The sequence below is a fragment of the Rhamphochromis longiceps genome, linkage group LG18 (genome assembly GCF_057381845.1).
Source record: "Rhamphochromis longiceps isolate RC_006_pf linkage group LG18, R_longiceps_female_GT1.1, whole genome shotgun sequence".
Lineage (NCBI taxonomy): Eukaryota > Metazoa > Chordata > Actinopteri > Cichliformes > Cichlidae > Rhamphochromis > Rhamphochromis longiceps.
Genome location: NC_140574.1, coordinates 38,129,008 through 38,152,189, shown reverse-complemented (window position 1 = coordinate 38,152,189; position 23,182 = coordinate 38,129,008). Strand labels below are relative to the sequence as shown.

At 43.7% G+C, this 23,182-nt stretch overlaps 14 non-coding genes across 14 annotated transcripts; all 14 read right to left on the bottom strand.

Moving 5' to 3' along the window:
• Positions 1–78: 78 nt before the first annotated feature.
• On the bottom strand, positions 79–150 carry trnap-agg (transfer RNA proline (anticodon AGG)). The gene has a single exon. It is a non-coding gene; the product is annotated as a tRNA-Pro (tRNA).
• Positions 151–1,024: 874 nt separating this feature from the next.
• On the bottom strand, positions 1,025–1,096 carry trnap-agg (transfer RNA proline (anticodon AGG)). The gene has a single exon. It is a non-coding gene; the product is annotated as a tRNA-Pro (tRNA).
• Positions 1,097–1,970: 874 nt separating this feature from the next.
• trnap-ugg (transfer RNA proline (anticodon UGG)) lies at positions 1,971–2,042 on the bottom strand. The gene has a single exon. It is a non-coding gene; the product is annotated as a tRNA-Pro (tRNA).
• Positions 2,043–2,917: 875 nt separating this feature from the next.
• trnap-agg (transfer RNA proline (anticodon AGG)) lies at positions 2,918–2,989 on the bottom strand. The gene has a single exon. It is a non-coding gene; the product is annotated as a tRNA-Pro (tRNA).
• An 884-nt stretch (positions 2,990–3,873) lies between these two features.
• trnap-ugg (transfer RNA proline (anticodon UGG)) lies at positions 3,874–3,945 on the bottom strand. The gene has a single exon. It is a non-coding gene; the product is annotated as a tRNA-Pro (tRNA).
• Positions 3,946–4,807: 862 nt separating this feature from the next.
• On the bottom strand, positions 4,808–4,879 carry trnap-agg (transfer RNA proline (anticodon AGG)). The gene has a single exon. It is a non-coding gene; the product is annotated as a tRNA-Pro (tRNA).
• An 884-nt stretch (positions 4,880–5,763) lies between these two features.
• Positions 5,764–5,835, bottom strand: trnap-ugg (transfer RNA proline (anticodon UGG)). The gene has a single exon. It is a non-coding gene; the product is annotated as a tRNA-Pro (tRNA).
• Positions 5,836–7,651: 1,816 nt separating this feature from the next.
• Positions 7,652–7,723, bottom strand: trnap-agg (transfer RNA proline (anticodon AGG)). Its single transcript has one exon. It is a non-coding gene; the product is annotated as a tRNA-Pro (tRNA).
• An 882-nt stretch (positions 7,724–8,605) lies between these two features.
• trnap-agg (transfer RNA proline (anticodon AGG)) lies at positions 8,606–8,677 on the bottom strand. Its single transcript has one exon. It is a non-coding gene; the product is annotated as a tRNA-Pro (tRNA).
• Positions 8,678–9,560: 883 nt separating this feature from the next.
• Positions 9,561–9,632, bottom strand: trnap-agg (transfer RNA proline (anticodon AGG)). The gene has a single exon. It is a non-coding gene; the product is annotated as a tRNA-Pro (tRNA).
• An 874-nt stretch (positions 9,633–10,506) lies between these two features.
• trnap-agg (transfer RNA proline (anticodon AGG)) lies at positions 10,507–10,578 on the bottom strand. The gene has a single exon. It is a non-coding gene; the product is annotated as a tRNA-Pro (tRNA).
• A 1,823-nt stretch (positions 10,579–12,401) lies between these two features.
• trnap-agg (transfer RNA proline (anticodon AGG)) lies at positions 12,402–12,473 on the bottom strand. The gene has a single exon. It is a non-coding gene; the product is annotated as a tRNA-Pro (tRNA).
• A 2,432-nt stretch (positions 12,474–14,905) lies between these two features.
• trnap-agg (transfer RNA proline (anticodon AGG)) lies at positions 14,906–14,977 on the bottom strand. Its single transcript has one exon. It is a non-coding gene; the product is annotated as a tRNA-Pro (tRNA).
• Positions 14,978–18,130: 3,153 nt separating this feature from the next.
• On the bottom strand, positions 18,131–18,202 carry trnap-ugg (transfer RNA proline (anticodon UGG)). The gene has a single exon. It is a non-coding gene; the product is annotated as a tRNA-Pro (tRNA).
• Positions 18,203–23,182: the final 4,980 nt, after the last annotated feature.

Here is a 23,182-nt window from a genome sequence, read left to right as displayed (position 1 = left end):
ACAACACATTTACAATGCCCCAGAGGGAATGTGTCTTACCAAAGAATTCCATGAAGGTAAGAGCTTGTGATCTTAAGGGGGCTCGTCCGGGATTTGAACCCGGGACCTCTCGCACCCTAAGCGAGAATCATACGCCTAGACCAACGAGCCACAGGAAGTATGTGCTTAACTCTTCAACTCTGAAAGGATAGACTTAAATCAGCCTTCAAATTCAAGCAGGAATGGTGTTAAGCTCTCTTCAGTATTCATTTTTGTACCTTCAGGCCTTTGCTACTGACAAGCTCCAACAGGGATGACTCCAGAGGGACTGCACACAGTGAATGAGAAAAAAGGGTTCCCAGTCATCCACGTCATGGTAGTCTGATGAGCTTTGAAAGAAAGCAGCTGGAATTCTCTAAGTGCCTTGAAGACCTTTCACCTCTCCTCTGAGAACCTTCGTTAGATCTAAAACTAAATGTTGGAGAGTCCCAGGTATTTAAACCCTAGATGGGGTTGTCTTTACCAGGGTCGTTGACCAACTATGAAACACATCACATGAGCCAAGGTGTGAAAAAAGGCGTGGGTAATTATCAGCAGAGGTGAAACCATTATGAGACCTTCATATATGTAGTTTAACGTCTTTACACCGAAATTGAATGGCCTCAATTTCGATCAGAGTTTGTGATCTCTAATAGCCCTTTTCCACTAGCACCTACCTAGCTTGGCTTAACTTGACTCAGCTAGATCTTTAAAGTTTCCATTAGGTGATAGTACCTGGTTACAGGTATTTTTTAGTACCTGCCCAGTAAGGTTTCCAAGGCAATCTCAAAATGTGACATATACAGATTGCGTGGCAGGGACTGTGCAGTCAATGGCATCACTCAATGACTCATGAGAGTGACTCCTTCACAAACGTTGTTTTAGAAAGACAAATTGGTGTCACACATCACATTGAACGGTTTGGCACACAACACATTTACAATGCCCCAGAGGGAATGTGTCTTACCCAAGAATTCCATGAAGCTAAGAGCTTGTGATTTTAAGGGGGCTCGTCCGGGATTTGAACCCGGGACCTCTCGCACCCTAAGCGAGAATCATACGCCTAGACCAACGAGCCACAGGAAGCATGTGTTTAAGTCTGGAACTCTGAAAGGATAGACTTAAATCGGCCTTCAAATTCAAGCAGGAATGGTGTTAAGCTCTCTTCAGTATTCATTTTTGTACCTTCAGGCCTTTGCTACTGACAAGCTCCAACAGGGATGACTCCAGAGGGACTGCACACAGTGAATGAGAAAAAAGGGTTCCCAGTCATCCACGTCATGGTAGTCTGATGAGCTTTGAAAGAAAGCAGCTGGAATTCTCTAAGTGCCTTGAAGACCTTTCACCTCTCCTCTGAGAACCTTCGTTAGATCTAAAACTAAATGTTGGAGAGTCCCAGGTATTTAAACCCTAGATGGGGTTGTCTTTACCAGGGTCGTTGACCAACTATGAAACACATCACATGAGCCAAGGTGTGAAAAAAGGCGTGGGTAATTATCAGCAGAGGTGAAACCATTATGAGACCTTCACATATGTAGTTTAACGTCTTTACACCGAAATTGAATGGCCTCAATTTCGATCAGAGTTTGTGATCTCTAATAGCCCTTTTCCACTAGCACCTACCTAGCTTGGCTTAACTTGACTCAGCTAGATCTTTAAAGTTTCCATTAGGTGATAGTACCTGGTTACAGGTATTTTTTAGTACCTGCCCAGTAAGGTTTCCAAGGCAATCTCAAAATGTGACATATACAGATTGCGTGGCAGGGACTGTGCAGTCAATGGCATCACTCAATGACTCATGAGAGTGACTCCTTCACAAACATTGTTTTAGAAAGACAAATTGGTGTCACACATCACATTGAACGGTTTGGCACACAACACATTTACAATGCCCCAGAAGGAATGTGTCTTACTAAAGAATTCCATGAAGGTAAGAGCTTGTGATTTTAAGGGGGCTCGTCCGGGATTTGAACCCGGGACCTCTCGCACCCAAAGCGAGAATCATACGCCTAGACCAACGAGCCACAGGAAGCCTGTGTTTAAGTCTGGAACTCTGAAAGGATAGACTTAAATCGGCCTTCAAATTCAAGCAGGAATGGTGTTAAGCTCTCTTCAGTATTCATTTTTGTACCTTCAGGCCTTTGCTACTGACAAGCTCCAACAGGGATGACTCCAGAGGGACTGCACACAGTGAATGAGAAAAAAGGGTTCCCAGTCATCCACGTCATGGTAGTCTGATGAGCTTTGAAAGAAAGCAGCTGGAATTCTCTAAGTGCCTTGAAGACCTTTCACCTCTCCTCTGAGAACCTTCGTTAGATCTAAAACTAAATGTTGGAGAGTCCCAGGTATTTAAACCCTAGATGGGGTTGTCTTTAGCAGGGTCGTTGACCAACTATGAAACACATCACATGAGCCAAGGGGTGGAAAAAAGGCGTGGGTAATTATCAGCAGAGGTGAAACCATTATGAGACCTTCACATATGTAGTTTAACGTCTTTACACCGAAATTGAATGGCCTCAATTTCGATCAGACTTTGTGATCTCTAATAGCCCTTTTCCACTTGCACCTACCTAGCTTGGCTTAACTTGACTCAGCTCGATCTTTAAAGTTTCCATTAGGTGATAGTACCTGGTTACAGGTATTTTTTAGTACCTGCCCAGTAAGGTTTCCAAGGCAATCTCAAAATGTGACATATACAGATTGCGTGGCAGGGACTGTGCAGTCAATGGCATCACTCAATGACTCATGAGAGTGACTCCTTCACAAACGTTGTTTTAGAAAGACAAATTGGTGTCACACATCACATTGAACGGTTTGGCACACAACACATTTACAATGCCCCAGAGGGAATGTGTCTTACCAAAGAATTCCATGAAGGTAAGAGCTTGTGATCTTAAGGGGGCTCGTCCGGGATTTGAACCCGGGACCTCTCGCACCCTAAGCGAGAATCATACGCCTAGACCAACGAGCCACAGGAAGCATGTGTTTAAGTCTGGAACTCTGAAAGGATAGACTTAAATCGGCCTTCAAATTCAAGCAGGAATGGTGTTAAGCTCTCTTCAGTATTCATTTTTGTACCTTCAGGCCTTTGCTACTGACAAGCTCCAACAGGGATGACTCCAGAGGGACTGCACACAGTGAATGAGAAAAAAGGGTTCCCAGTCATCCACGTCATGGTAGTCTGATGAGCTTTGAAAGAAAGCAGCTGGAATTCTCTAAGTGCCTTGAAGACCTTTCACCTCTCCTCTGAGAACCTTCGTTAGATCTAAAACTAAATGTTGGAGAGTCCCAGGTATTTAAACCCTAGATGGGGTTGTCTTTACCAGGGTCGTTGACCAACTATGAAACACATCACATGAGCCAAGGGGTGGAAAAAAGGCGTGGGTAATTATCAGCAGAGGTGAAACCATTATGAGACCTTCACATATGTAGTTTAACGTCTTTACACCGAAATTGAATGGCCTCAATTTCGATCAGACTTTGTGATCTCTAACAGCGCTTTTCCACTTGCACCTACCTAGCTTGGCTTAACTTGACTCAGCTCGATCTTTAGAGTTTCCATTAGGTGATAGTACCTGGTTACAGGTATTTTTTTAGTAACTGCCCAGTAAGGTTTCCAAGGCAATCTCAGAATGTGACATATACAGATTGCGTGGCAGGGACTGTGCAGTCAATGGCATCACTCAATGACTCATGAGAGTGACTCCTTCACAAAATCAAAAACGTTATTTTAGAATGACAAATTGGTGTCACACATCACATTGAAAGGTTTGGCACACAACACATTTACAATGCCCCAGAGGGAATGTGTCTTACCCAAGAATTCCATGAAGCTAAGAGCTTGTGATTTTAAGGGGGCTCGTCCGGGATTTGAACCCGGGACCTCTCGCACCCAAAGCGAGAATCATACGCCTAGACCAACGAGCCACAGGAAGCATGTGTTTAAGTCTGGAACTCTGAAAGGATAGACTTAAATCGGCCTTCAAATTCAAGCAGGAATGGTGTTAAGCTCTCTTCAGTATTCATTTTTGTACCTTCAGGCCTTTGCTACTGACAAGCTCCAACAGGGATGACTCCAGAGGGACTGCACACAGTGAATGAGAAAAAAGGGTTCCCAGTCATCCACGTCATGGTAGTCTGATGAGCTTTGAAAGAAAGCAGCTGGAATTCTCTAAGTGCCTTGAAGACCTTTCACCTCTCCTCTGAGAACCTTCGTTAGATCTAAAACTAAACGTTGGAGAGTCCCAGGTATTTAAACCCTAGATGGGGTTGTCTTTAGCAGGGTCGTTGACCAACTATGAAACACATCACATGAGCCAAGGTGTGGGTAATTATCAGCAGAGGTGAAACCATTATGAGACCTTCACATATGTAGTTTAACGTCTTTACACCGAAATTGAATGGCCTCAATTTCGATCAGTGTTTGTGATCTCTAATAGCCCTTTTCCACTAGCACCTACCTAGCTTGGCTTAACTTGACTCAGCTCGATCTTTAAAGTTTCCATTAGGTGATAGTACCTGGTTACAGGTATTTTTTAGTACCTGCCCAGTAAGGTTTCCAAGGCAATCTCAAAATGTGACATATACAGATTACGTGGCAGGGACTGTGCAGTCAATGGCATCACTCAATGAGTCATGAGAGTGACTCCTTCACAAACGTTGTTTTAGAAAGACAAATTGGTGTCACACATCACATTGAACGGTTTGGCACACAACACATTTACAATGCCCCAGAGGGAATGTGTCTTACCAAAGAATTCCATGAAGGTAAGAGCTTGTGATCTTAAGGGGGCTCGTCCGGGATTTGAACCCGGGACCTCTCGCACCCTAAGCGAGAATCATACGCCTAGACCAACGAGCCACAGGAAGCATGTGTTTAAGTCTGGAACTCTGAAAGGATAGACTTAAATCGGCCTTCAAATTCAAGCAGGAATGGTGTTAAGCTCTCTTCAGTATTCATTTTTGTACCTTCAGGCCTTTGCTACTGACAAGCTCCAACAGGGATGACTCCAGAGGGACTGCACACAGTGAATGAGAAAAAAGGGTTCCCAGTCATCCACGTCATGGTAGTCTGATGAGCTTTGAAAGAAAGCAGCTGGAATTCTCTAAGTGCCTTGAAGACCTTTCACCTCTCCTCTGAGAACCTTCGTTAGATCTAAAACTAAATGTTGGAGAGTCCCAGGTATTTAAACCCTAGATGGGGTTGTCTTTACCAGGGTCGTTGACCAACTATGAAACACATCACATGAGCCAAGGGGTGGAAAAAAGGCGTGGGTAATTATCAGCAGAGGTGAAACCATTATGAGACCTTCACATATGTAGTTTAACGTCTTTACACCGAAATTGAATGGCCTCAATTTCGATCAGACTTTGTGATCTCTAACAGCGCTTTTCCACTTGCACCTACCTAGCTTGGCTTAACTTGACTCAGCTCGATCTTTAGAGTTTCCATTAGGTGATAGTACCTGGTTACAGGTATTTTTTTAGTAACTGCCCAGTAAGGTTTCCAAGGCAATCTCAGAATGTGACATATACAGATTGCGTGGCAGGGACTGTGCAGTCAATGGCATCACTCAATGACTCATGAGAGTGACTCCTTCACAAAATCAAAAACGTTATTTTAGAATGACAAATTGGTGTCACACATCACATTGAAAGGTTTGGCACACAACACATTTACAATGCCCCAGAGGGAATGTGTCTTACCCAAGAATTCCATGAAGCTAAGAGCTTGTGATTTTAAGGGGGCTCGTCCGGGATTTGAACCCGGGACCTCTCGCACCCAAAGCGAGAATCATACGCCTAGACCAACGAGCCACAGGAAGCATGTGTTTAAGTCTGGAACTCTGAAAGGATAGACTTAAATCGGCCTTCAAATTCAAGCAGGAATGGTGTTAAGCTCTCTTCAGTATTCATTTTTGTACCTTCAGGCCTTTGCTACTGACAAGCTCCAACAGGGATGACTCCAGAGGGACTGCACACAGTGAATGAGAAAAAAGGGTTCCCAGTCATCCACGTCATGGTAGTCTGATGAGCTTTGAAAGAAAGCAGCTGGAATTCTCTAAGTGCCTTGAAGACCTTTCACCTCTCCTCTGAGAACCTTCGTTAGATCTAAAACTAAACGTTGGAGAGTCCCAGGTATTTAAACCCTAGATGGGGTTGTCTTTAGCAGGGTCGTTGACCAACTATGAAACACATCACATGAGCCAAGGTGTGGGTAATTATCAGCAGAGGTGAAACCATTATGAGACCTTCACATATGTAGTTTAACGTCTTTACACCGAAATTGAATGGCCTCAATTTCGATCAGTGTTTGTGATCTCTAATAGCCCTTTTCCACTAGCACCTACCTAGCTTGGCTTAACTTGACTCAGCTCGATCTTTAAAGTTTCCATTAGGTGATAGTACCTGGTTACAGGTATTTTTTAGTACCTGCCCAGTAAGGTTTCCAAGGCAATCTCAAAATGTGACATATACAGATTACGTGGCAGGGACTGTGCAGTCAATGGCATCACTCAATGAGTCATGAGAGTGACTCCTTCACAAACATTGTTTTAGAAAGACAAATTGGTGTCACACATCACATTGAACGGTTTGGCACACAACACATTTACAATGCCCCAGAGGGAATGTGTCTTACCAAAGAATTCCATGAAGGTAAGAGCTTGTGATCTTAAGGGTGCTCGTCCGGGATTTGAACCCGGGACCTCTCGCACCCTAAGCGAGAATCATACGCCTAGACCAACGAGCCACAGGAAGCCTGTGTTTAAGTCTGGAACTCTGAAAGGATAGACTTAAATCGGCCTTCAAATTCAAGCAGGAATGGTGTTAAGCTCTCTTCAGTATTCATTTTTGTACCTTCAGGCCTTTGCTACTGACAAGCTCCAACAGGGATGACTCCAGAGGGACTGCACACAGTGAATGAGAAAAAAGGGTTCCCAGTCATCCACGTCATGGTAGTCTGATGAGCTTTGAAAGAAAGCAGCTGGAATTCTCTAAGTGCCTTGAAGACCTTTCACCTCTCCTCTGAGAACCTTCGTTAGATCTAAAACTAAATGTTGGAGGGTCCCAGGTATTTAAACCCTAGATGGGGTTGTCTTTACCAGGGTCGTTGACCAACTATGAAACACATCACATGAGCCAAGGTGTGAAAAAAGGCGTGGGTAATTATCAGCAGAGGTGAAACCATTATGAGACCTTCACATATGTAGTTTAACGTCTTTACACCGAAATTGAATGGCCTCAATTTCGATCAGACTTTGTGATCTCTAATAGCCCTTTTCCACTTGCACCTACCTAGCTTGGCTTAACTTGACTCAGCTCGATCTTTAAAGTTTCCATTAGGTGATAGTACCTGGTTACAGGTATTTTTTAGTACCTGCCCAGTAAGGTTTCCAAGGCAATCTCAAAATGTGACATATACAGATTGCGTGGCAGGGACTGTGCAGTCAATGGCATCACTCAATGAGTCTTGAGAGTGACTCCTTCACAAAATCAAAAACGTTATTTTAGAATGACAAATTGGTGTCACACATCACATTGAAAGGTTTGGCACACAACACATTTACAATGCCCCAGAGGGAATGTGTCTTACCCAAGAATTCCATGAAGCTAAGAGCTTGTGATTTTAAGGGGGCTCGTCCGGGATTTGAACCCGGGACCTCTCGCACCCTAAGCGAGAATCATACGCCTAGACCAACGAGCCACAGGAAGCATGTGTTTAAGTCTGGAACTCTGAAAGGATAGACTTAAATCGGCCTTCAAATTCAAGCAGGAATGGTGTTAAGCTCTCTTCAGTATTCATTTTTGTACCTTCAGGCCTTTGCTACTGACAAGCTCCAACAGGGATGACTCCAGAGGGACTGCACACAGTGAATGAGAAAAAAGGGTTCCCAGTCATCCACGTCATGGTAGTCTGATGAGCTTTGAAAGAAAGCAGCTGGAATTCTCTAAGTGCCTTGAAGACCTTTCACCTCTCCTCTGAGAACCTTCGTTAGATCTAAAACTAAATGTTGGAGGGTCCCAGGTATTTAAACCCTAGATGGGGTTGTCTTTACCAGGGTCGTTGACCAACTATGAAACACATCACATGAGCCAAGGTGTGAAAAAAGGCGTGGGTAATTATCAGCAGAGGTGAAACCATTATGAGACCTTCACATATGTAGTTTAACGTCTTTACACCGAAATTGAATGGCCTCAATTTCGATCAGACTTTGTGATCTCTAATAGCCCTTTTCCACTTGCACCTACCTAGCTTGGCTTAACTTGACTCAGCTCGATCTTTAAAGTTTCCATTAGGTGATAGTACCTGGTTACAGGTATTTTTTAGTACCTGCCCAGTAAGGTTTCCAAGGCAATCTCAAAATGTGACATATACAGATTGCGTGGCAGGGACTGTGCAGTCAATGGCATCACTCAATGAGTCTTGAGAGTGACTCCTTCACAAAATCAAAAACGTTATTTTAGAATGACAAATTGGTGTCACACATCACATTGAAAGGTTTGGCACACAACACATTTACAATGCCCCAGAGGGAATGTGTCTTACCCAAGAATTCCATGAAGCTAAGAGCTTGTGATTTTAAGGGGGCTCGTCCGGGATTTGAACCCGGGACCTCTCGCACCCTAAGCGAGAATCATACGCCTAGACCAACGAGCCACAGGAAGCATGTGTTTAAGTCTGGAACTCTGAAAGGATAGACTTAAATCGGCCTTCAAATTCAAGCAGGAATGGTGTTAAGCTCTCTTCAGTATTCATTTTTGTACCTTCAGGCCTTTGCTACTGACAAGCTCCAACAGGGATGACTCCAGAGGGACTGCACACAGTGAATGAGAAAAAAGGGTTCCCAGTCATCCACGTCATGGTAGTCTGATGAGCTTTGAAAGAAAGCAGCTGGAATTCTCTAAGTGCCTTGAAGACCTTTCACCTCTCCTCTGAGAACCTTCGTTAGATCTAAAACTAAATGTTGGAGAGTCCCAGGTATTTAAACCCTAGATGGGGTTGTCTTTACCAGGGTCGTTGACCAACTATGAAACACATCACATGAGCCAAGGTGTGAAAAAAGGCGTGGGTAATTATCAGCAGAGGTGAAACCATTATGAGACCTTCACATATGTAGTTTAACGTCTTTACACCGAAATTGAATGGCCTCAATTTCGATCAGACTTTGTGATCTCTAATAGCCCTTTTCCACTTGTACCTACCTAGCTTGGCTTAACTTGACTCAGCTCGATCTTTAGAGTTTCCATTAGGTGATAGTACCTGGTTACAGGTATTTTTTTAGTACCTGCCCAGTAAGGTTTCCAAGGCAATCTCAAAATGTGACATATACAGATTGCGTGGCAGGGACTGTGCAGTCAATGGCATCACTCAATGAGTCATGAGAGTGACTCCTTCACAAAATCAAAAACATTATTTTAGAACGACAAATTGGTGTCACACATCACATTGAAAGGTTTGGCACACAACACATTTACAATGCCCCAGAGGGAATGTGTCTTACCAAAGAATTCCATGAAGGTAAGAGCTTGTGATCTTAAGGGGGCTCGTCCGGGATTTGAACCCGGGACCTCTCGCACCCTAAGCGAGAATCATACGCCTAGACCAACGAGCCACAGGAAGCATGTGTTTAAGTCTGGAACTCTGAAAGGATAGACTTAAATCGGCCTTCAAATTCAAGCAGGAATGGTGTTAAGCTCTCTTCAGTATTCATTTTTGTACCTTCAGGCCTTTGCTACTGACAAGCTCCAACAGGGATGACTCCAGAGGGACTGCACACAGTGAATGAGAAAAAAGGGTTCCCAGTCATCCACGTCATGGTAGTCTGATGAGCTTTGAAAGAAAGCAGCTGGAATTCTCTAAGTGCCTTGAAGACCTTTCACCTCTCCTCTGAGAACCTTCGTTAGATCTAAAACTAAATGTTGGAGAGTCCCAGGTATTTAAACCCTAGATGGGGTTGTCTTTACCAGGGTCGTTGACCAACTATGAAACACATCACATGAGCCAAGGTGTGAAAAAAGGCGTGGGTAATTATCAGCAGAGGTGAAACCATTATGAGACCTTCACATATGTAGTTTAACGTCTTTACACCGAAATTGAATGGCCTCAATTTCGATCAGAGTTTGTGATCTCTAATAGCCCTTTTCCACTAGCACCTACCTAGCTTGGCTTAACTTGACTCAGCTAGATCTTTAAAGTTTCCATTAGGTGATAGTACCTGGTTACAGGTATTTTTTAGTACCTGCCCAGTAAGGTTTCCAAGGCAATCTCAAAATGTGACATATACAGATTGCGTGGCAGGGACTGTGCAGTCAATGGCATCACTCAATGACTCATGAGAGTGACTCCTTCACAAACGTTGTTTTAGAAAGACAAATTGGTGTCACACATCACATTGAACGGTTTGGCACACAACACATTTACAATGCCCCAGAAGGAATGTGTCTTACTAAAGAATTCCATGAAGGTAAGAGCTTGTGATTTTAAGGGGGCTCGTCCGGGATTTGAACCCGGGACCTCTCGCACCCTAAGCGAGAATCATACGCCTAGACCAACGAGCCACAGGAAGCATGTGTTTAAGTCTGGAACTCTGAAAGGATAGACTTAAATCGGCCTTCAAATTCAAGCAGGAATGGTGTTAAGCTCTCTTCAGTATTCATTTTTGTACCTTCAGGCCTTTGCTACTGACAAGCTCCAACAGGGATGACTCCAGAGGGACTGCACACAGTGAATGAGAAAAAAGGGTTCCCAGTCATCCACGTCATGGTAGTCTGATGAGCTTTGAAAGAAAGCAGCTGGAATTCTCTAAGTGCCTTGAAGACCTTTCACCTCTCCTCTGAGAACCTTCGTTAGATCTAAAACTAAATGTTGGAGAGTCCCAGGTATTTAAACCCTAGATGGGGTTGTCTTTAGCAGGGTCGTTGACCAACTATGAAACACATCACATGAGCCAAGGGGTGGAAAAAAGGCGTGGGTAATTATCAGCAGAGGTGAAACCATTATGAGACCTTCACATATGTAGTTTAACGTCTTTACACCGAAATTGAATGGCCTCAATTTCGATCAGACTTTGTGATCTCTAATAGCCCTTTTCCACTTGCACCTACCTAGCTTGGCTTAACTTGACTCAGCTCGATCTTTAAAGTTTCCATTAGGTGATAGTACCTGGTTACAGGTATTTTTTAGTACCTGCCCAGTAAGGTTTCCAAGGCAATCTCAAAATGTGACATATACAGATTGCGTGGCAGGGACTGTGCAGTCAATGGCATCACTCAATGACTCATGAGAGTGACTCCTTCACAAACGTTGTTTTAGAAAGACAAATTGGTGTCACACATCACATTGAACGGTTTGGCACACAACACATTTACAATGCCCCAGAGGGAATGTGTCTTACCAAAGAATTCCATGAAGGTAAGAGCTTGTGATCTTAAGGGGGCTCGTCCGGGATTTGAACCCGGGACCTCTCGCACCCTAAGCGAGAATCATACGCCTAGACCAACGAGTCACAGGAAGCATGTGTTTAAGTCTGGAACTCTGAAAGGATAGACTTAAATCGGCCTTCAAATTCAAGCAGGAATGGTGTTAAGCTCTCTTCAGTATTCATTTTTGTACCTTCAGGCCTTTGCTACTGACAAGCTCCAACAGGGATGACTCCAGAGGGACTGCACACAGTGAATGAGAAAAAAGGGTTCCCAGTCATCCACGTCATGGTAGTCTGATGAGCTTTGAAAGAAAGCAGCTGGAATTCTCTAAGTGCCTTGAAGACCTTTCACCTCTCCTCTGAGAACCTTCGTTAGATCTAAAACTAAACGTTGGAGAGTCCCAGGTATTTAAAACCCAGAGCGGGTTGTCTTTACCAGGGTCGTTGACCAACTATGAAACACATCACATGAGCCAAGGGGTGGAAAAAAGGCGTGGGTAATTATCAGCAGAGGTGAAACCATTATGAGACCTTCACATATGTAGTTTAACGTCTTTACACCGAAATTGAATGGCCTCAATTTCGATCAGACTTTGTGATCTCTAACAGCGCTTTTCCACTTGCACCTACCTAGCTTGGCTTAACTTGACTCAGCTCGATCTTTAGAGTTTCCATTAGGTGATAGTACCTGGTTACAGGTATTTTTTTAGTAACTGCCCAGTAAGGTTTCCAAGGCAATCTCAAAATGTGACACATACAGATTGCGTGGCAGGGACTGTGCAGTCAATGGCATCACTCAATGAGTCATGAGAGTGACTCCTTCACAAACGTTGTTTTAGAAAGACAAATTGGTGTCACACATCACATTGAACGGTTTGGCACACAACACATTTACAATTTCCCAGAGGGAATGTGTCTTACCAAACAATTCCATGAAGCTAAGAGCTTGTGATCTTAAGGGGGCTCGTCCGGGATTTGAACCCGGGACCTCTCGCACCCTAAGCGAGAATCATACGCCTAGACCAACGAGCCACAGGAAGCATGTGTTTAAGTCTGCAACTCTGAAAGGATAGACTTAAATCGGCCTTCAAATTCAAGCAGGAATGGTGTTAAGCTCTCTTCAGTATTCATTTTTGTACCTTCAGGCCTTTGCTACTGACAAGCTCCAACAGGGATGACTCCAGAGGGACTGCACACAGTGAATGAGAAAAAAGGGTTCCCAGTCATCCACGTCATGGTAGTCTGATGAGCTTTGAAAGAAAGCAGCTGGAATTCTCTAAGTGCCTTGAAGACCGTTCACCTCTCCTCTGAGAACCTTCGTTAGATCTAAAACTAAATGTTGGAGAGTCCCAGGTATTTAAAACCCAGAGCGGGTTGTCTTTACCAGGGTCGTTGACCAACTATGAAACACATCACATGAGCCAAGGGGTGGAAAAAAGGCGTGGGTAATTATCAGCAGAGGTGAAACCATTATGAGACCTTCACATATGTAGTTTAACGTCTTTACACCGAAATTGAATGGTCTCAATTTCGATCAGAGTTTGTGATCTCTAATAGCCCTTTTCCACTAGCACCTACCTAGCTTGGCTTAACTTGACTCAGCTCGATTTTTAAAGTTCCCATTACAACAACAACAACAACAATCTTTATTTATAGAGCACATTTAAAAGCCTTGGGCATACCAAAGTGCTTTACATAAAACAATAAAAAATAAAACAGTTCACACATTAACATCAAATACATAAGAGTAACGGATTATGTTCACAGATAAAAGCCACCAATAAGAGTAAACTGCAGCACATAGGTTATAGCAAGGTAAGACTGTACCACCATGATAAAAGACACCAATAATGGAAAGATAGCAGAGAATTTAATACAATACAATACAATACAATAGGTCAATAGGTCACTGCAAGCAAGCCAGCATTTAACTGGTAGAAAAGGCAAGTTTAAAAAGATATGTTTTTAGCCGTGATTTAAAAGAATGAATAGAATCAGACGCCCGGATGCCAATCGGGAGATTGTTCCACAGCTCCGGTGCAACTTGAGCAAACGATCGATCACCTCTAGATTTCAGTCGAGATCTGGGCTGAACCAACAGTAACTGTGAGGATGACCTTAAAGCCCTAGCAGGAGCATATGGGTTTAAAAGTTCCTTAAGATAGCTTGGTGCAGTGTTATTGGTAATTTTAAAAGTAAACAACAAAATTTTAAATTGAATACGATATTTGACAGGCAACCAGTGCAGATCAGCAAGGACAGGAGTAATGTGGGCAAACTTCTTGGTTTTAGTTAGAATGCGTGCTGCAGCATTCTGAACTGTCTGTAATCTATGTAAAAGGGAAGAGTGGAGACCACAATAAAGTGAATTGCAGTAATCAAGCCTTGACGTTACAAAGGCGTGGATGAGCTTTTCTAGGTCTTTATACGGGATATAGTGCCTGGTCTTAGAAATAAGGCGAAGCTGGTAAAAACTGGATCTGACAACAGCAGACACTTGTTTATCAAGTTTAAATGAGCTGTCAAATAAGACACCCAGATTCCTAACAGTGTCAGAGAAAGAACTAGTGAGAAAACCAAAGACATCCCGAAGTTTGGCACGAAGGGCATTACTACCAAAAATCATAATTTCGGTTTTCTTATCATTAAGGATAAGAGTATTTGTCAAAAGCCATTTCTTGACCTCACACATGCATTCTCGAAAGCTATTCAAAGACAGAGCAAGATCATCGTTTAACTCAAAATAGATCTGGATATCATCCGCATAATAGTGAAAAGCAATGTGGTATTTCTCAAAGATAGCACTTAAGGGAAGCATGTACAATGAGAAAAGGGTAGGGCCTAACACAGATCCCTGGGGGACACCACAGCAAACAGGTACAGCCGAAGAAGAGGATGTGGCCAAATGTACCGAAGAGAGCCGATTGGAGAGGTAAGATTTAAACCAATCCAAGGCAGCGCCCTTAATGCCTACAGTGTGCTCTAGTCTCGCCAATAGGATGTTGTGGTCAACCATGTCAAATGCCGATGAAAGATCCAATAGCACTAGGACAGAGGGGCGTCCATTGTCAGCCATTAGTAAAAGATCATTGAAAACACGAAGCAGCGCTGATTCAGTGCTGTGATGTTGTTTGAAGGCCGATTGAAATTTATCATTTATATTATTCTCATCCAGGGTGATAGTACCTGTTTACAGGTATTTTTTAGTACCTGCCCAGTAAGGTTTCCAAGGCAATCTCAAAATGTGACATATACAGATTGCGTGGCAGGGACTGTGCAGTCAATGGCATCACTCAATGAGTCATGAGAGTGACTCCTTCACAAAATCAAAAACCTTATTTTAGAACGACAAATTGGTGTCACACATCACATTGAACGGTTTGGCACACAACACATTTACAATGCCCCAGAAGGAATGTGTCTTACCAAAGAATTCCATGAAGGTAAGAGCTTGTGATTTTAAGGGGCTCGTCCGGGATTTGAACCCGGGACCTCTCGCACCCTAAGCGAGAATCATACGCCTAGACCAACGAGCCACAGGAAGTATGTGTTTAAGTCTGGAACTCTGAAAGGATAGACTTAAATCGGCCTTCAAATTCAAGCAGGAATGGTGTTAAGCTCTCTTCAGTATTCATTTTTGTACCTTCAGGCCTTTGCTACTGACAAGCTCCAACAGGGATGACTCCAGAGGGACTGCACACAGTGAATGAGAAAAAAGGGTTCCCAGTCATCCACGTCATGGTAGTCTGATTAGCTTTGAAAGAAAGCAGCTGGAATTCTCTAAGTGCCTTGAAGACCTTTCACCTCTCCTCTGAGAACCTTCGTTAGATCTAAAACTAAACGTTGGAGAGTCCCAGGTATTTAAAACCCAGAGCGGGTTGTCTTTACCAGGGTCGTTGACCAACTATGAAACACATCACATGAGCCAAGGGGTGGAAAAAAGGCGTGGGTAATTATCAGCAGAGGTGAAACCATTATGAGACCTTCACATATGTAGTTTAACGTCTTTACACCGAAATTGCAGTTTATTCCAACATCAAAATGGGCTACAGGGCCAGACCTTTGCCACATCTGGGTCAGTCTGACCACTTGTCACTGTTTCTAATCCCTGCATATGCCCCCCTCAAGAAAACTGCTTTTACCATCACAAAGAATATTACCATATGGCCAGAGGGTGCCTCTCAGCAGCTGCAGGACTGTTTTGACAGGACTAACTGGGATATCTTTGAACATCAGGACTTGGAAATGTTCACAGACAGTGTCCTCTGCTATATAAAACACTGCATAGACACTGTTACAGCAGTCAAACGGATCCGGGCTTATCCCAACCAAAAGCCCTGGATGACCCGGGAGGTCAGGCAGCTGCTGAAGGAGAGGAACATTGCGTTCAGGTCTGGCAACAGGGATTACTACACCACAGCCCGATCCAACCTGAAGAGAGGCATCAGAGAGGCAAAGGGGGACTATAGGAGGAGGATTGAGGACCATCTGAAGAGTAATACCAGCCGGCAGGTGTGGCAAGGCATCCAGCACCTAACCAACTATAAGATCAATCTCGGAGCTGCGGACGGTGACCTGGAGCTGGCAGAGGAGCTGAATATCTTCTTCGCCCGCTTTGAAACCAGGGTACCGGAGGTATTGGAGCCACAGCAGCAACACGCCACCCATAGCTGCACCACCCTCACCCTGGAAGAGCACGAGGTGAGGCGCATGCTGCAGGCTGTTAACCCGAGGAAGGCGGCGGGTCCTGATGGTGTGCCAGGTCGAATATTGAGGGATTGTGCAGAACAGCTGGCTGGGATCTTCACCAGGATCTTCAACAAATCCCTCGCACAGGCGACTGTCCCAATCTGCCTGAAGTCCTCCACCATAGTCCCCTTGCCTAAGAAGCCCCACATCACCGGCCTGAATGACTACAGACCGGTGGCACTCACCCCAGTGGTAATGAAATGCTTTGAGAAGCTGGTCTGCAGACACATCACAGCAGCCCTGCCCCGCAGCCTGGATCCACACCAGTTTGCCTACAGAGCAAACCGGTCCACGGAAGACGCTGTAGCCACAGCACTCCATGCTGCATTAACTCACCTGGAAGAGCATGGTAGCTATGTGCGGATGCTCTTCGTGGATTACTGCTCAGCTTTTAACACCATCCTTCCACATAAACTGGTGGCCAAGCTACAAGACCTGGGGCTTCCATACAGCACCTGCATGTGGATCAACAGCTTCCTCTCGGGCCGTAGACAGAGAGTCAGAGTTGGCCATCACACATCCTCAGCCCTGAGTCTCAGCACTGGCTCACCCCAGGGCTGTGTGCTCAGTCCACTGCTCTACTCTCTCTACACACACGACTGCACTCCTCGCCACCACAGCAACATCTTTGTGAAATTTGAAGATGACACCACAGTGGTGGGGCTCATTACCAAGGGAGACGAGTCTACGTACAGAGACGAGGTGGAGCAGCTGACGTCATGGTGTAAGGCCAATAACCTCCTCCTCAACACTTCAAAAACCAAAGAACTCATAATAGATTTCAGAAGGAAAAAGGCAGAGATCCAACCACTATTCATAAATGGGGACTGTGTAGAAAGGGTGGCAAGCTTCCGCTTCCTGGGAGTCAATATAGAGGAGAACCTTTCCTGGAGTGTGAACACCTCCGAGCTGCTGAAAAAGGCCCAACAGAGACTGTACTTCCTGAGAATTCTCAGGAGGAATAACATCACACAGAAACTGCTGGTGTCCTTCTACAGAGCCACCATTGAGAGTGTTCTAACTTACTGCATATGTATTTGGTACACTAGCTGCACAGGGGCTCAGAGGAAAGCACTCCAAGGGATCATTAACACCGCCCAAAAGATCACTGGCTGCCCTCTCCCCACACTGGAAGTTCTACACAATGCCCACTGTTTTAAAAAGGCCCAAAACATCATAAAAGACACCTCACATCCTGGCCACTCCCTGTTCGAACTGTTGCCCTCAGGCAGACGGTACAGGGCAATCAGAGCAAGGACTAATAGACTCAAACACAGCTGTTATCCAACTGCAATAACACATCTGAATACTACAAAAAAAATGTCCATCACGCCACTCTTGTGTTAATCTATGCACGGCCTGAAGCATGTGTGTGGGAATGTATGTGAATGTTTTACTGTTACATCTTATTAGTATTTTAAGTATTCTATCTATTTTATTTATTGAATTTTATTGTTTTATTTATATTTTGATATTGCTAGGGATGATGCAATGATCGGGGACCATTCTTCATTTCGTTGTTCTCGTGACAATGACAATAAAGTTTCTGATTCTGATTCTGATTGAATGGCCTCAATTTTGATCAGACTTTGTGATCTCTAATAGCCCTTTTCCACTTACACCTACCTAGCTTGGCTTAACTTGACTCAGCTCGATCTTTAAAGTTTCCATTAGGTGATAGTACCTGGTTACAGGTATTTTTTTAGTACCTGCCCAGTAATGTTTCCAAGGCAATCTCAAAATGTGACATATACAGATTGCATGGCAGGGACTGTGCAGTCAATGGCATCACTCAATGACTCATGAGAGTGACTCCTTCACAAAATCAAAAACGTTATTTTAGAAAGACAAATTGGTATCACACATCACATTTACAATGCCCCAGAAGGAATGTGTCTTACCAAAGAATTCCATGAAGATAAGAGCTGGTGATTTTAAGGGGGCTCGTCCGGGATTTGAACCCGGAACCTCTCGCACCCAAAGCGAGAATCATACGCCTAGACCAACGAGCCACAGGTATGGCAAGGCAAGGCAAGGCAAGGCAAATTTATTTGTATAGCACAATTCAACAACAAGGTGATTCAAAGTGCTTTACAGAGACATTAGAAACAAAAACAAATAAAAAGCATGATTTAAAATTGATTAAAACAAGCAAACAAACAAACTAACTAAACACACACATTTCACACCTGTTCGCGCGATCTGAACCCTTATCGTAAGGGGAGCTACCAGTCCTTCTGTGGACGAGCTACTTTCTATTTTAAATTCCCTGAATTTAAAATACTCTCTAGACCCAGTCTAGACCCAGCTGGGGAGCTACCCAGAGCTCTAATCCCACACCTGTTCGCGCGATCTGAACCCTTATCGTAAGGGGAGCTACCAGTCCTTCTGTGGACGAGCTACTTTCTATTTTAAATTCCCTGAATTTAAAATACTCTCTAGACCCAGTCTAGACCCAGCTGGGGAGCTACCCAGAGCTCTAAACCCACTTAACAAACAAACAAACAAACAAACAAAACAGTATATAAAATCAAAACAGATCAAATCAGAACAGTAGATAAAATCAGTAGTTAATGTAAGTTTGGAAATTTAAGCTTAACAAACAAACAAAACAGTATATAAAATCAAAACAGATAAAATCAGAAATAGATAAGATCAGTAGTTAGTGTAAGTTTTGAAATTTAAGCTTAAAAGTGTGGATTTGGTGCTTTATTCAAATGCAGCTGAGAATAGGTGAGTCTTCAGCCTGGATTTAAATAAACTGAGTGTTTCAGCTGATCTGAGGCTTTCTGGGAGTTTGTTCCAGATATAAGGAGCATAAAAGCTGAATGCAGCTTCTCCGTGTCTGGTTCTGACTCTGGGAACTGATAAAAGACCGGATCCATATGACCTGAGGGATCTGGAAGGTTCATACTGGGTCAGGAGGTCACTGATGTATTTTGGTCCTAAACCATTCAGAGCTTTATAGACCAGCATCAGGACTTTAAAGTCTATCCTCTGACGGACAGGCAGCCAGTGTAAAGACCTCAGAGCTGGACTGATGTGGTCCACTTTTTTGGTCTTAGTGAGGACTCGAGCAGCAGAGTTCTGAATGAGCTGTAGTTGTCTGACTGATTTTTTAGGTAGACCTGTAAAGATGCTGTTACAGTAATCAAGCCTACTAAAAATGAATGCATGGACTAGTTTTTCCAGGTCCTGTTGAGACATCAGATCTTTAATCCTTGAAATATTCTTGAGGTGATAGTAAGCTGATTTTGTTATTGTCTTAATGTGTTTTTCTAAGTTTAGGTCTGCATCCATCACTACACCCAAATTTCTCGCCTGGTTTGTGGTTTTTAGATGTATGGATTGAAGTTCTCTGGTGACCTGTAATCGTTTTTCTTTGGCGCCAAAGACTATTACTTCAGTTTTGTTTTTGTTTAGTTGGAGAAAATTGTGGCACAACCAGTCATTAATTTCCTCAATGCATTTACCAAGAGCCTGTACAGGGCCTCGGTCTCCTGGTGACATTGTGATATATATTTGTGTGTCATCTGCATAGCTGTGGTAGTTTATTTTGTTGTTCTTTATAATCTGTGCCAGTGGGAGCATGTAAATGTTAAACAGAGGGGGTCCCAAGATGGAACCTTGGGGAACTCCACATGTGATACTTGTCTGCTTGGATGTGAAGTTACCTATTGATACAAAGTATTTCCTGTTTTCTAAGTATGTTTTGAACCAGTTTAGTACAGTTCCTGAAAGACCTGCCCAGTTCTCCAGTCGTTTGAGTAATATGTTGTGGTCAACTGTATCAAATGCTGCACTGAGATCCAGTAAAACTAAGACTGACATTTTTCCACGGTCTGTATTCAGACATATGTCATTGAACACTTTTGTCAGAGCGGTTTCAGTGCTGTGGTTCTGTCTAAAACCTGACTGGAAGGCATCATAGCAGTTATTCTGTTTTAAGAAGTAACTGAGCTGTTGAGAAACTGCTTTTTCAATGATCTTACTTAAAAATGGGAGATTTGAGATCGGCCTGTAGTTTTTCATTTGTGTCTTGTCAAGATTGTCCTTTTTCAGTATAGGTTTTATTACAGCAGTTTTTAGTGGTTCTGGAAACACACCTGACATTAAGGAAAAGTTGACGATCTGTAACAAGTCTGACTCTAAAGTCTTTGAGACCTTTTTGAAAAAACTTGTTGGCAGGACATCTAAACAGCAAGAGGAGGAGTTCAGTTGACCTAAGATGTCCTCCAGGTCTTTGCTGTTAATCGGGTGAAACTGTTTGATGGTGTTTAAACAGTTTTTCGGTGGACACAGTACATATCCTGGATCTGCTGTTGATGTACCAACTGCTTGTCTAATCTTTTGGATTTTGTCTGTGAAGAATTTGGCAAAGTCATTGCAGGCCATGGTCGAATGAAGTTCAGCTGCCACTGGCACAGGAGGGTTTGTTAGCCTGTCAACTGTAGAAAATAAGACCCGAGCATTATGGCTGTTTTTAGTGATGATGTCAGAGAAGTAGGACCTTCTTGCACTCCTCAGTTGTAAATTATAATTGTGAAGTTTCTCTTTATAGATGTCATAATGAACCTGGAGGTTTGTTTTTCTCCATCTGCGCTCAGCTTTCCTACACTCTCTTTTTTCATTTTTCACTAGTGTGGAGTTTCTCCATGGAGACTTTTTCCTTCCAGAGATAACCTTCACCTTAATGGGAGCAATAGTGTCCATTACATTTAACATGTTAGCATTGAAGCTATTGACGAGCTCATTGACTGAACCTTTGGACAGGTCAGGTGTTAATGGGAAGACCTGGTTAAAGATCTCACTACTGTCTTCAGTTATACACCGTTTTGTGATCACTGCTGTTGATATATTTGTGTGGGCTGAGATTTTACTTTCAAAGAAAACACAGTAATGATCAGATAAGCCCACATCAGACACAGTAATGTTTGAAATGCTCAGGCCTTTGGAGATCAGTAGGTCAAGAGTGTGTCCTCTATTATGTGTGGCCTCTGTTACATGCTGAGTCAGCCCAAAGTTGCCCAGAGTGTTACTCAGGTCTTTAGTCCCTTTGTCCTGAGGGTTGTCCACATGGATGTTAAAATCCCCAACAATAATTACACAGTCGAAATCAACACAGGTCACAGACAGCAGTTCACTGAGGTCATTAAAAAAGTCTGTGCAGTATTTGGGAGGCCTGTAAACATTAAGAAACACAACTTTGGATGGGGCCTTCAGCTGTAAAGCCACATATTCAAAAGACTGAAAACTTCCAGGAGATAGCTGCTTACATTGAAATGATTCATTAAATAAGACAGCAACCCCTCCTCCTCTCCTGCTCACCCTGGCCTCACTGATAAAACAGTAGTTAGGAGGGGTCGTCTCGATGAGAACAGCTCCACTGTTATTTTGGTCCAACCAAGTTTCAGTTAAAAACATAAAATCAAGGCTGTGCTCAGTGATTAAATCATTAATTAAAAATGTTTTCCCAGCTAAAGATCTAACGTTTAATAAAGCCAACTTAAGTGTTTTAGAGGCATTACTTGTCCCCTCGTGTTTGGGAGCAGTCTGTGGCACATAAGGTATGTTTACTATGTTTAAAGATCTTTTAGAGTGCAGCTCTCTGTGTTTTGACCAGGCCACATGTCTCCTGTCACCTAAAAGTACAGAGATTTTAAAACCTTCTAGTAAACAGGGTCCCAGCTTCTCCTGGGAAAAGTCACCACTGCCATAATCCTCGCAGCCCGGACCCTCCACACATCACACATCAGACTGCGGAGACAGGGCATGAAGGTGGTAAGGAGGAACTAAGGGGGGCGAGGCTGGGCAATGTGACTTCGATTGCTCTGTTGAGGGTGGGGCTCGGTGGCAAACCTTTGGCTGCTTTGGTGGGGGGTTTATGGGGGACAAAGAGGGATTGGGCCGGGGGGTAGATCTGAGCCCAGCATTGACCCGCTCCATCATCTCTTCAGTGAATTTCAGGTGTGAGGAGGAGGGAGAAAGGGAGGGGGAGGAGGGTGATGGGGGTGATGGCCTGTCAGGGATTTGGGGGACTGGGGAAGATCCTGGTCCTGGTCGTTGGTGTTGTTGAGAGAGTTGGAGGCAAATAGGGACCCCTCTTCTTGCCTCTTCTTGCCTCAGATGTCTCTCCTTTCTGAGGCTCTTCCTCAGATGCCATGGATGTCTCTCCTTTCTGAGGCTCTTCCCGGGTGGGGGCAGATGGAGCTCCTCCTCAAGGTTTCTGCTGGGCTTTGTCTGTTCTTGGAGTACTGTTTGTTCCTCTTTATGAGATAACTCCTCGTTTATCTCAGCCTTGGCTCCAAGCACAGATGGATGACGTATGGAATAAAACAAGTTGGAGGTGAACAGTTTCACCCCTGACTTGTTAAAATTAAATCCATTTGCTTTAAACAGATGCCTGCGTTCCCAAAAAATATTAAAGTTGTCGATAAAATGCACTGAGTGGTCAGCACATGCTGATATAAGCCATTTATTCAGTGTAAACAGCCTGCTGAATCTCTCGTCTCCTCCTCTGACCGGCGGTACAGGCCCACTGATGAATACAGCTGCATTCAGAGAGTGCTTAATAGTGTTTAATGTGTTTAATAATCCAATAAAGTCCCGTTTCAGAACCTCCCATTGTTGTTTGGACACATCGTTTGACCCTGTATGCAGGACAATGTTTGTCACAGTTGGATATTCAGCCTGTGTTTAACTCTGGAACTCTGAAAGGATAGACTTAAATCGGCCTTCAAATTCAAGCAGGAATGGTGTTAAGCTCTCTTCAGTATTCATTTTTGTACCTTCAGGCCTTTGCTACTGACAAGCTCCAACAGGGATGACTCCAGGTTGTAGGAGTCTGGAAGGCCGCTGAGTCCGGGTCTTTAGCTTCAGGCACAGATCTCACATGCAGCAACATATTCCTTTGCATCGCGTTCCCAAGTTCTCCACCAAAAATGGCGCTTAAGGAGACTAATTGTGCGACCTGTTCCAGGGTGACAGGAGAA